Source organism: Carettochelys insculpta, chromosome 28, assembly GCF_033958435.1.
Source record: "Carettochelys insculpta isolate YL-2023 chromosome 28, ASM3395843v1, whole genome shotgun sequence".
In the NCBI taxonomy this organism is placed as follows: Eukaryota; Metazoa; Chordata; order Testudines; family Carettochelyidae; genus Carettochelys; species Carettochelys insculpta.
The window spans coordinates 7,871,127-7,883,697 of record NC_134164.1 but is presented as its reverse complement, the minus strand read 5'-3'; the positions used below and the strand labels follow the sequence as shown (position 1 = coordinate 7,883,697).

The 12,571-nt window shown below is 48.5% G+C and overlaps 1 protein-coding gene across 11 annotated transcripts in view; it reads right to left on the bottom strand.

Moving 5' to 3' along the window:
• MAPT (microtubule associated protein tau) overlaps positions 1-7,689 on the bottom strand; it is a 91,616-nt gene extending 83,927 nt beyond the window's left edge. For all 11 annotated transcript variants that reach the window (XR_012642690.1, XR_012642691.1, XM_074978808.1 and 8 more), the window contains exon 1: positions 7,556-7,689. The gene's annotated coding sequence lies outside the window, so the exon portion shown is untranslated. The remainder of the gene's footprint in view (positions 1-7,555) is intronic.
• Between the last annotated feature and the right edge of the window lie 4,882 nt (positions 7,690-12,571).

Genomic DNA, 12,571 nt, shown 5'->3' with positions numbered 1-12,571 from the left:
TCTCTGCCACTCCCGGGACCACGAAATTGCTCCCATCAAGGGCAGCAGCCTGACTCTTCCTGTCACCACTGACAGGAGCAGGAAACCGCTGCTGTCGGGGGTGGCAGTCGCGTTAATCCAAGACACTGCGAGTACCTTGGGGGTTTACTGTATTGTGCCAAATTTATGAAAACAAGCAGCCCTTCCCCAAGGACTCCCTACCCTTACAATACATTAGATAAAAACAGTCCAGCACAGAAGTCATGCAAAGCCCATTACACTAGTGATCCAATGGGAAAAAACCAGCACCCGTTTTTTGTCACAGCTAGAACTAACAGCTCTTCAAACATCTCTGAGGGTTGTGGCCGAGCCCACTCAAGGAACCAGTTTGTGAAACTAATGTTCAAATAAATGTATTCTGACCAAGAGAGAGATGAACCTACAATCGCCAGATTGTATTTAAACAGGGGAGGGGTGAGAAAGAACAGGGGAAAGGGCCTCAAGCGTATTTTTCTAATCACTTCACTCATTCCTGGTGATCTAATTTTCAGCCATTAGTACATGAAAGGAGATTTTGTTCTGATATTTGGCCCTGGGTGTTTCTTAGCAGTCGTTCAATAGAGTAACAAATAGGGACGCCAAACACATACTTACACACGCACACTATATGCCATCAGGCAACATAGTCATAGTTATGTGTCGCTGGAAGACCCCTGAGGATGTGTTACTCTAACGTTACTGTCAACGAATACAGGCTTTCAGAAGAAAGTACAAACCAGGCCTGTGACGACAGCAACGCATAACCCAGCTCAACAACGTTTTAAATAGCAGCTCCTCCCCCACTCCACTAATGACACTTCTAATTGCACCAGCAGACAGCAATCCTCAAGGAAGGCCAGGCTTCTAAGGGTGGATTTAATTACTGTAGCTTAGCAATTTGCTCTCCTCTAGGGTACTACAAAGTACCAAATGCATCTGAAGTCATGAAAGTCACCAAGTTAAACCAGAGCACAAAACAAGGTTGCCAAGAGCCATAGAATACTATGATAGTCTTCCAAGACAGCTAGGACCAGGGTGACCTTATGGCAAATGCAGGACAGTGGCCTCCAGGGATGGGGGGCTGCTGGTTCATGTCAGGGCTCCTCAGCAATGAGGGCAGCTGAGATGGGGGCTCTGCAGCCTCCTGATGAGGGGGAGTGGAGGATGGGAGCTCCACAACCTCCCAGCAGAGGGGAGCCAGGGAAAGAAGAGGCTTCCCCATGGCAGAGCTCACCAGCAGTGAGGGCTGCCTCTGTGGGTTGCCAGGGAATGGGGCAGCCACCCAGTGGAAGGGCACCCTATCAGCAGGAGACACCCGGTGCCAGAGAACAGGATCCCACAAAATACGGGACAATTAGCCCATTTGCTTAAATAAGTCAGGGTGCCCGTAAGACAGCTCAAATAAGGGACAGTCTCAGGAAAAACAGGATGGGTGAAACTGGTTTTGTCAACACAAAGTGAAGACTGGGATGTGTCAAAGGGCAGGAAGGAGAGACAGAAGCAGCTGACCTAAGCCAGCTCCAAACTCATCTCAGTGGGAACAAGGCTAGTTCCCTGGATCAGCTTACAGGAGCCTCCAGGGCAGCAAGCTATTTTATTCATTTCTAACCCGACAGCAAACCTCATGACAAGCCAAGAGGCTCCATACCCACTTCCCCTTCCCAAAAGCCACAGCAGAAGTGGAAGCCAGGGTATCACCCATCCAAAAATAGCTGAAGTTGAATTGCTTGGGAACATAAGCACTGTAGAAATGCCAAACTTGCATTTACACACTCAAACAGGGAACAGTATGGTCTGATCAATACGTATTTGCCAGAAGGTGGGATGGAATAAGGTAGAAGGTACCTAAGGAGACAGAGAAACTAACCTGAGCCTCCGAATGAAAGCACATCACCTAGTAAATTTTGTTAGTCTTTAAAGTGCTACACAACTCTTTTGCTTTGGGCCTCGGAGGTAGTACCCTGGGTTGAGCGAGGAGACCGGCTGTTCTCTCTTTGGGGGTAATGATAATGTGGATTTAGTGCAAGTAACATACCAGCAGGCAGAAGAGACTGAGAACACCCTCTTGAAAACATCTACAAAGCCCAGTCACAAGGAAAGCATATCCAGCCAACACAGAGCTGAGTGCCACACACTCACACATCCCGGCAACCAACTGCCCTCAGCCAGGAGGGTCAAGGCAAGTCGCAGGTACTACACGACAACACAATTGCAGGCAACAAACATCCTCTCCACCACCAACCTCGTGTCCTAGCCATGGGAAGAGTCAGCCTGAAAGGGACATGGACCAAACGCATTTGCAGGAGACACATGGCTTTCACGAAAGCACAGGACTCAGGCAGCCTTCAAAAGCCTCTTCTTTCATCCTCTCCCCATAAGTTATAAATTAGCAGCACAACTGGGGAGGGATGGAAACAGGGCTGGGTCGACAGAGGCATCGAACACAAATTCCCAGCAGCTCCGCCACAAGATTCCAGAGCCCTATTATGTATTTCAACATAGAGAAAATGCGATTGCTGTTGGTCATAAAATCAAAAAGTTCAGGACATTTCATCACTACCCACGGCATTTCACCTGGCTATATTCTTGCTTCCCTGCATTACTGGAGGGCTTCCCATACTACATTTTGATATATCCTTAAACTCTCCACTGCAAAAGATTTCCTGCAAATAAAATTAAAATAATTCAGAGGAGGGTTATTTTTTCCCATGTGTCATTACTCTCCAGATTGCTATTTCATGCTTCACTTTTTAAACTAATCTTTGCTAACTCAAAAACTTGGTCTATGACCAAAAGGGATGATGCTACCAGAACTACTGCTTTGAGAGTAAGCGCTTCTTTTTATTCTGTGTTGGTACAACAACGAACAACAGTGTGGCTGGTCCGTAACTGGGGCTCCTAGGGGAATCCCACAAGATAATGACAAATATTGCACATTTATGCAGCACCCATGCTAAGGAAACTGGGAACTGCTCCAAGACAGTAGTAAGCGGGAGGGATAGCTCAGTGGTTAGCGCACTGGCCTTGTAAATGCAGGGTTGTGAGCTCAATCCCTGACAGGGGCCTTTCTACAGTATGGGGCAGGTTTGATTTAGGAAAAAAAAAAAAAAAAAAATCCATCCAGGATGGTGATAGGCCCTGTTAGGGCTGGACTTAATGACCTCTTGAGGTCCCTTCCACTTCTATGGAAGCAGTAAAGAAAGGATCATTTTCCTATCACTCTCATTAATCCACTTCTGATTGAGGTTTGAGGATGTCGTGGTATAAATATCAGAGCCCTGTTGACACAACAGTCTTCACGCCTGCTACCGCGAGTGGTGCTACACCCACTGAGAATTAAGGATTCTGTTTTTTTCTAGCACAGGTAAAAGTCTTGGGCTGTAAATCCTCTGGGGACAATGACCACGCCTGCTTCTGTATTATTAATGTTAAGGGTGCGTCTGACTTCATTCATTGTCAAGGCTGTAGATTAACAACCAGAAATTCCCACATACAGCCCACTAACTGTTGGTTGAACTAAATTGCCTCTTCCCCATGAAAGCTCATCCCCAGTAAATAACATTGTTAGTCTTTAAGGTGCTATAGGACTGTTCTCTTTTATGACATTCAGTACTGATTTAAAAAGGGCCTCAAAACACAAACTATCCCAAGGATTAGCTGCCCTTACGGTTTCTAATCTAACTTTAATTTCCAGCCAGAGTTTTGTTATGCCTTTGTCTGAAAGAAGGAGCAGCCCTTTAGTATCAGATACCCTGCTCCTAGTATAGATATTATATCCAGTGTGCAAGCCACTCTTCACTCCTTAACTGAAGAGAACGAACTCTAAATCTCCCAGGCTACGTCTATACTAGCCAAAAACTTCGAAATGGCCATGCAAATAGCCATTTCGAAGTTTACTAATAAAGTGCTGGGATACATATTCAGCGCCTCATTAGCATGCGGGCGGTCGCAGCACTTCGAACTTGACGTGGCTCGCCGCCACACGGCTCGTACAGACAGGGCTCCTTTTCGAAAGGACCCCAGCTACTTCGAAGTCCCCTTATTCCTATGAGCAGATGGGAATAAGGGGACTTCAAAGTAGGCAGGGTCCTTTTGAAAAGGAGCCCCGTCTGGATGAGCCGCATGGCAGCAAGCCACGTCAACTTTGAAGTGCCGCGGCCACCCGCATGCTAATGAAGCGCTGAATATGTATTTCAGCGCTTCATTAGTAAACTTCAAAATGGCCATTTGCATGGCCATTTCGAAGTTTTTGGCTAGTGTAGACACAGCCCCAGCCTCTTGGGAACTGAGGAGCCTGGCCACGTGACAATTCATACCTTACAGAAAGGTGGAACTTTTGTCAGCTATGGTCACTGTATATCTGGACAGCCTATTGTGGACTCAGCACACAACAAAGAAACATTGTGTCCCATCTAAATTTAAACTCTGAAGGTTAAACTAATTTAAGAGTAAGATGACAAAGGCAGTTCAAAAAGGGTGAAAACCACCTATGCTGCAGCTAGGGAACAAGAAATCATTGACCCTTGTACAGGAGGAATTGCAAAAGCCACCTTCACATGTACCTTTCTTTCCAAAGACCATCTTTCATGCATCACTAATCCACCAAGGACAAGCATGAAAGCCCAACCTTTCTTTCTGTAAATAGCATGGATTACCTTCCCATCTGTCCCATAGTTCATCTAGAAAAACTCCATGTAACGTACACAAAATTGAACTGCCAACTCAAATTTGTCCCTACATACAGATTTGATGGGGAGAGGTAAAGATTTTACAAAGTGTTACCATGAATTTTTAACATTCCTCCCATGGTTATTGCAACACTTAGAATTCAAAAACATGAAGATGGCCATAAACAGAAGCGAAACTGACAAGTCCATTTTCAGTACACACCATGAGAATGACTACAAGGAGTACCACTGTGTAGTGAAAAGTAACATGGACTTAAGATTCTGAGCTTCGTTTTTCAAACTGATAGTGTCCTTTTAAATGGAACAAAGTAAGTCTCTTTAGTGAGTTTTTCATTCAGTCATTTAACGATCAAACTCATACTGCACAGTAACAGAGAGGTAGCCGTGTTGGTCTCTAACCTAAAACCATACAGCAATCAAGTAGCACTTCAAAGACTAACAAAATAATTTGTTAAGTCATGAGCTTTCATGGGGCAGACCCACTTGTTCAGATCTGGAAACAGGTAGATAAGTCAAAACACCTATGAAAGTGTGGTCCATAAATATTGCTAGAGTAAAGACAGCTTAGCTCCATCTTATGGCATATGCTCCTAGCCAGTTCATAACGAATGAAGAATCTTGGTTGCAAATGGAGTTGTGCCCCACACAGAGTTACTACAAGAAAATGGAAGGAGAAAACTCCTTTGGAACAACAGCAGCTGCCCTCCTAGAGAGGAAATATAGAACCAGTGTATTTTTAATGCAACTAATGTATCTAGAAAAAATGCTTTTTCCCTCCTCAACCCTCCCAGGCACTCCCCCACTCCCTGTGTTAGGAAGCTGAATACAATCACAACCAAACTCATTAAAAGCAGAACCATCTTACCGGTTCCAGACTAGGTGAAACACATATCTACAACAATAATGTTGGTGCCTCTCTCAGTCAAGGGTTTTCCTGTTTGTGCGCAGAAAATTCAATACAGGGGGATGCTCAGTGGGTGAAGGAAAACCACCTTGTGTGGCACAATGTCCGGAAATGAAGAGTAATCATGCCCTTGTCTAGTGTTAATTCTGTGCACTCTGAACGATCAGAAGGATTTTGCAGAGTTAAAGTTAAATAGGTAATAAAGGAGACACGTCAATTTCAGTATGCTACAGAAATTCCCTTTCTAAAAGCTAAAAATGCAAAGCCTGGCAGACAAAAGGTTTTTTTTTTTTTTTTTTTTTTTACCCACCTTAACTATCAGGCTATACCAGAGTCTTCATCCAATCAATGAGAATTGTATTATACCTCCATATGTGCTGCCAGAGCAGGGGCGTGACCAGATCCATGTAACATACTCAGATTTTTACAAGACTTATTTCAGACAGCTCCAAAGAAAACGCCTATACAGACACAAAATAATTATGCAGAAAACCCTAATGAGGCTAATGTGTCTGTCTCCAGAAGAAAGCAGAAAGAAGTACAATCTCTAGAAGGGATTTCTTTATTGTGTTCCCAAGCATGGCTGTCACTAACGTTATTACATCACATAAGGTGACTCAAGATACTTAAAATACATGGGGACGGTAAGGTATATTTTCCCCCATTCTCCAGAGAACACCAAGATTTCAGAATTACAAACGTACAGATCACATAATACACATAATTGTAACAAAGCCGCATAACTCAGACTACATGACCCAAATAGCTCTTTCCTTCTGTCATTTTATGATTAAATGGGAGTGACCATGCATAGAATGTCATTTTAAGAACTAAAAGGTAATTTTTAGACAGAATCTTTTCTGTAATATTGACAATATGATGAACTGCAAAATATGGCACCTCAGATGTGAAAAGGAAAAAAGCCCACCCTTTCTCTCGCCAGATCCACACCTACTGCAGTACCCACAGACAACCTATCATTTGCCTTCACCCCCACAATCAAAAGCAGTCTCCCAAACAGGAAACCAAAGCTGGCAGCAGGAATGGGAAAGGCGAAGGGGGGAGAAACGCAGAGAAAGTGTAAAGGGATAGGGGAAAGGATAAAAATGCACCTGCAACCCTAGATCAGCAATTATGGTTGCTACTTGCAGCAGGATGGGAATAAAGCATCTCTACCATTCCATGCAAATTATATGAAATAAAAAACTGGCTTTTAAGGGAAGAAAAAAAATCACTCTTCAGTTTAAAAAACCAAGCCATTACACACGTTTATCCCCAAATAACTGAGCAGCTGAGTTTTAACACCCAAGCAACCGACACACTAACACAAAACCTCATGCCACAAAACCCACCCTTCAGGCTCCAGCCGAGACACACCCCTACCCCTACCCCATTTTACATTGCAAAGTCTCCACTGAATACCGGAGGGAGAGATTAGGAAGCAGGTAAAACAGAAAAGCACCACCACTAGAAAGAGAGGCAATAGATATTTTTTTTTAAAAAATAGGCGGCGCTGGGGTTTTTTTTTCGGAGGCAGCAGGGACCGCGAATCTCATATGCAGCAAGTAGAAAGGCAGGTGTATTGTTCAAATTTAAAAATATAGAATTCTGCACAGGGAGGGTCCCTCTTTTTCACGACAGTGAATGCAAAGCAAGTAATGCAGAAAGCGCATGGTAGCCCCCGTCCTCCCCCAAAGCCAGTCCACTGCACGCTCCCTGCCTGCCTGCCCCCAATCCAAAACCCTCGCACTGCACGCGCGCACGCACACCCCCAGCCCCAAAGCCGCTGCATTGCATGCAATGCCCCCTTCCCTGCAAAAACCTTTGCATTGCAATGCATTGCACGGACCCCCTCGCATGCACCTGTGCCCTGCCCCGAGGGCCGCAGGTGCCCCCGCTCTCCCGGGCGGGGTTTGCATTGGGGTGGGGAGTCCCGGGCGCTTACCTGCCGCGGCGGCTGCTGCAGGGGGAGCTCGCTGGAGACGCGCAACGAAGCCGGGAGGAGGGGGGAGAGAGTGACAGGAGAGCGCGCGCCCGAGCGGAGACGAGGGCCGCGGGCGCGAGCGCAGGCTCCGGAACCTTCGCCGGGAGAGCGGCCGGGCCCTGGGGCGCCGCCAGAGGGAGCAGGAGGAGCAGCAGCAGCAGCAGCCCGCGCGCGCGCGCGCAGGCGGACAGCGGCCGTACACGCTACTAAGCGGCCTCCTCCCCTCTGCGCATGCGCCAACTCGAAGTCGCCACCAGCCCTCCCACCTGTCTCAAAGGGCATGCGCGAGGCCCGCCAGCGCCGGCCGGCTCCGGAGGGAACGCGCGCCCCAAGAAGGGAGGGGGCGGAGCGTCGCGTCCTGGAGGACGGGCCTGGGCTGGGGGGGCGGGGCCAGAGGGGCGGCCCTCGGTAACAACCCCGCCCCTTGTTACCCAACAGAGGGCGAGCGGCCAGTGACTTAGCACGTGCCCCGCCCCCACAGCTGCCTTCGCCGCCCCGCCCCCCCAGAGCCCCGCCCACCCGTCAACCTCTGCCACCTGCTCCCACCCGCCCCTCCCTGAGCCACCTGCCCCCTCCTACCCACACAACCTCTCCCCCAGCCCTCACTTCCTACCCCCAACCTCAGCTACCTGCCCCTCCCTGTCCCCCACAGCCCCTCCCCAGCGACCTGCCCCCTCCTACCCCCACCCCTCACTTCCTACCCCCAACCTCAGCTACCTGCCCCTCCCTGAGCCACCTGCCCCCTCCTACCCACACAACCTCTCCCCCAGCCCTCACTTCCTACCCCCAACCTCAGCTACCTGCCCCTCCCTGTCCCCCACAGCCCCTCCCCAGCGACCTGCCCCCTCCTACCCCCACAACCTCTCCCCCAGCCCTCACTTCCTACCCCCAACCTCAGCTACCTGCCCCTCCCTGAGCCACCTGCCCCCTCCTACCCACACAACCTCTCCCCCAGCCCTCACTTCCTACCCCCAACCTCAGCTACCTGCCCCTCCCTGAGCCACCTGCCCCCTCCTACCCACACAACCTCTCCCCCAGCCCTCACTTCCTACCCCCAACCTCAGCTACCTGCTCCTCCCTGTCCCCCACAGCCCCTCCCCAGCGACCTGCCCCCTCCTACCCCCACCCCTCACTTCCTACCCCCAACCTCAGCTACCTGCTCCTCCCTGTCCCCCACAGCCCCTCCCCAGCGACCTGCCCCCTCCTACCCCCACCCCTCACTTCCTACCCCCAACCTCAGCTACCTGCTCCTCCCTGAGCCACCTGCCCCCTCCTACCCCCACAACCTCTCCCCCAGCCCTCACTTCCTACCCCCAACCTCAGCTACCTGCCCCTCCCTGTCCCCCACAGCCCCTCCCCAGCGACCTGCCCCCTCCTACCCCCACAACCTCTCCCCCAGCCCTCACTTCCTACCCCCAACCTCAGCTACCTGCCCCTCCCTGAGCCACCTGCCCCCTCCTACCCACACAACCTCTCCCCCAGCCCTCACTTCCTACCAGCAACCTCAGCTACCTGCCCCTCCCTGTCCCCCACAGCCCCTCCCCAGCGACCTGCCCCCTCCTACCCCCACCCCTCACTTCCTACCCCCAACCTCAGCTACCTGCTTCTCCCTGAGCCACCTGCCCCCTCCTACCCCCACAACCTCTCCCCCAGCCCTCACTTCCTACCCCCAACCTCAGCTACCTGCCCCTTCCCATCCCCCCAACCCTCACCTCCTACCCCCACCCTCAGCTGTCTGCCACCCTGTCCCCCCACAGCCCCTCCCCTAGTCACCTGCCCCTCCTACCCCAATGTCATTTACCTGCCCCTTCCCAACCCCCCAGTCCTCCCAGCCATCCTCCCCTCCTACCCCCCAGCCTCCGCCATCTGCCCCTTCCCAACCCCCACTGTTCCTCCCCCAGCCACCTGCCCCTTCCTATCTCCCTGCAGGCCATTAAACCAATTGATTTTAGTTCCGTTACTTCAGCCGCAGCAGGGCAGAGAGCCGCAAAAGGAGTCAGCGGTGACAGCAGTGTTCAGAGCTGCAGCCAGCTCCTTAAAGGACTGCATGTGGCTCTGGAGCTGCAGGTTGCTGACCCCTGCCCCAGCGTGACTACATCCCACACTCACTGTGGCTCAAGGGGGTAAAATGGTGCCACTGCCACAAGAAAAAGCTTTGCAAGCCAGATTCTGGCGCGCAAGCCACATGTTGGCCACCCCTGTGTTAGATCTTTTCCTGAACTTAGGTTGACATTCAAGGAGGCTGCACTGTTATTTCTTCCTCAACTGGGGAGCAGACTCCCAGGCCCCTGTTCAGTGCGTTATGGGTCTATAATTCAAGATAAGTCCTAATTGCTGCTTTCATACCCCAGGTTATACTGTCTCTGCTCGTTTTATGCCTAGTTACACAAACAATTATTATGACCTTCCCCCCCCACCCCTCCACTCTCTGATTTGCTCACCTTGATTATCTTTTTCTGATTTGTTCTCCTTGCTTACTGTTTCTGGTTCTCTGTGTCTTAAATATTGAGTCTGTTCTGGTCTGGCTATGGTCTGAAGAAGTGGGTCTGTCCCACGAAAGCTCACCTAATAAACTATTTAGCTAGTCTTTAAAGTGCTACTTGACTGCTTTTTGTTTTAAACAATTATTCGTTTTGCTCTCTGTGTCATGCCCTGTCTATTGTCCAGCCAAATCTCAAGCCTTCATTCCTGCTTCATCTAGGCATCTGTTAAAGGTTCTGAACAAAGAATGTTGTCAGAATAATGCATAGTATGATTAGGATCTTGGCCCGTCAGAGGTGATACTGGCAGAGGTCAGGGCTGGAGGGAGACCTGGAAGGTGTTCTGCTTCCACCAGTCAAGAAATACAAGGCCAGGGTCCAAAGATCCGTCTTTTCTCTTACCCCACAGCAGGTATGATTATGTCTTTCCTCCTCTTGATCTTGGGAGGTTCACATAATGCGGTTAAGGATACTCTACTACATGTTTTTGCAGGGGAGGATAAACATGTATTTCTGAACCCCTCTGCAAGTCTTATTGAGTCCCAATCAAGAAAGCTCAGCTCTGCAGCCACTGGAAAGCAGAAATACAATTGGGCAACTTTCAGAGGAATGAGTGACCAGACGACTTCTGGCATGTCAAAGATGGAGAACATTCTTCTCTTTAAAAATGGGGAAAGGGAAGTTTCCACTAGAATAACTACGAATGTTTTCATCCCTCTCCATCTGCCCCTGCTCAGCATTAGTCTCTTCACTCAGGGAAATGAAATAGTGAAGTCAACTCTAGTTTGGCAATTCACTTTGATAGGAGCAGATCGCATTCCTTCTCCTAAAAAAACAAAAAAGCAGTCAAGTAGCACTTAAAAGACTAACAAAATAATTTATTAGGTGAGCTTTCGTGGGACAGACCCACTTCTTCAGACTATAGCCAGACCAGAACAGACTCAATATTTAAGGCACACAGAACCAAAAATAGTAATCAAGGTTGACAAATCAGAAAAAAAATTATCAAAGTGAGCAAATCAGAGAGTAGAAGGGCAGGTGGGGGGGCAAGAATTAGATTAAGCCAAGTATTAATCTTATACTAATTCTTGACTCCCCCCGCTGCCCCTCTACTCTCTGATTTGCTCACCATGGTAATTTTTTTTTCTGATTTGTCAACCTTGATTACTATTTTTGGTTCTCTGTGCCTTAAATATTGAGCCTGTTCTGGTATGGCTATGGTCTGAAGAAGTGGGTCTGTCCCACGGAAGCTCACCTAATAAATTATTTTGTTAGTCTTTTAAGTGCTACTTTACTGCTTTTTTGTTTTGATAGTGTATAGACTAGCACGGCTTTCTCTCTGTTCCTTCTCCTAAAGTGTATCTTGGGACCAGAAGAGAAATCATTCTTACCGCGATGGTCAGGTCTTGAAAGATAAGTAGGGCTGGAAGACTTGTGTGGAAGACTTCTAGGAAACACCTCCATTCTGTGAACAGTTTCTTCTGCCCAGACACTGAGACATTGCCACTATGTGCCATTAGGGATGTTGCGCTGCTTAGTGTGCTGTCTTTCATGAGACATGAAAATAAGTTCAGAACCACTTGTCACTGAAGGGCCAAGAAGAACATGTACTGCAACCATATCTATGGCTATCAAAACCAAAAAGCAGTCACATAGCACTTTAAAGACTAACAAAATAATTTATTAGGTGAACTTTTGTGGGACAGACCCACGAAAGCACACCTAATAAATTATTTTGTTAGTCTTTAGAGTGCTACTTTACTGCTTTTTGGTTTTGATAGTATATAGATTAGCACAGCTTTCTCTCTATATCTATGGCTGTTACCTCTGGTGCTCTCACCAAATTCCCACTCGGGCAAGTCTGGTCTGCCTAAATTTCCCCTGAGTTTTAAACCACATATGGGATTTTTAGGGTTTTGTCATCGTTATTTTCTTCTGGAACTGGAACTAGTATTGCAGTGTGCAGTGGGGATGACAGCCACTCTGGGACCTTTGGCAAAGGAGCCCAGCTCCCAAGGGGCCACGGATAGAAATTCCTTCCCTCTCCTTAGGAGCTGCAGCGGTGTTTTAATCTCCAAGCCCCATTTTAAATGTTCGGCCTGGGGGCAACTGCCCCCTTTGCCCCTCAACAGGCCTGGCTGTGAGCTGTTAAAAAGCCACCATGCTTCACTCTAGAAGTTAGAGGAACTCATTCATCAGGATGTTTGGTTGTGCGTCTCAAATTCCCCATCCATGAAGCAGGGCAGATCACTGTGATCATGGAGAAGATGTGCAGAATAATGTTTTGAAACTGCTTTGAGATCTTGCTACAGGTTCTACAGAAAGGCAAAGATTTATTACAGTGATTTATTAGAGTTTGCACCATAGGAAAAGTTACCATTGATTTCTGCATAATTCTCTTCATCTTAACCTAAATCATCAGGGTCTCAGACTTGACCCTGCTAGCTAGTCTGTAATTTCACAATGGCTAATTTGGGAAGCCTTGATCCTCTCTCTG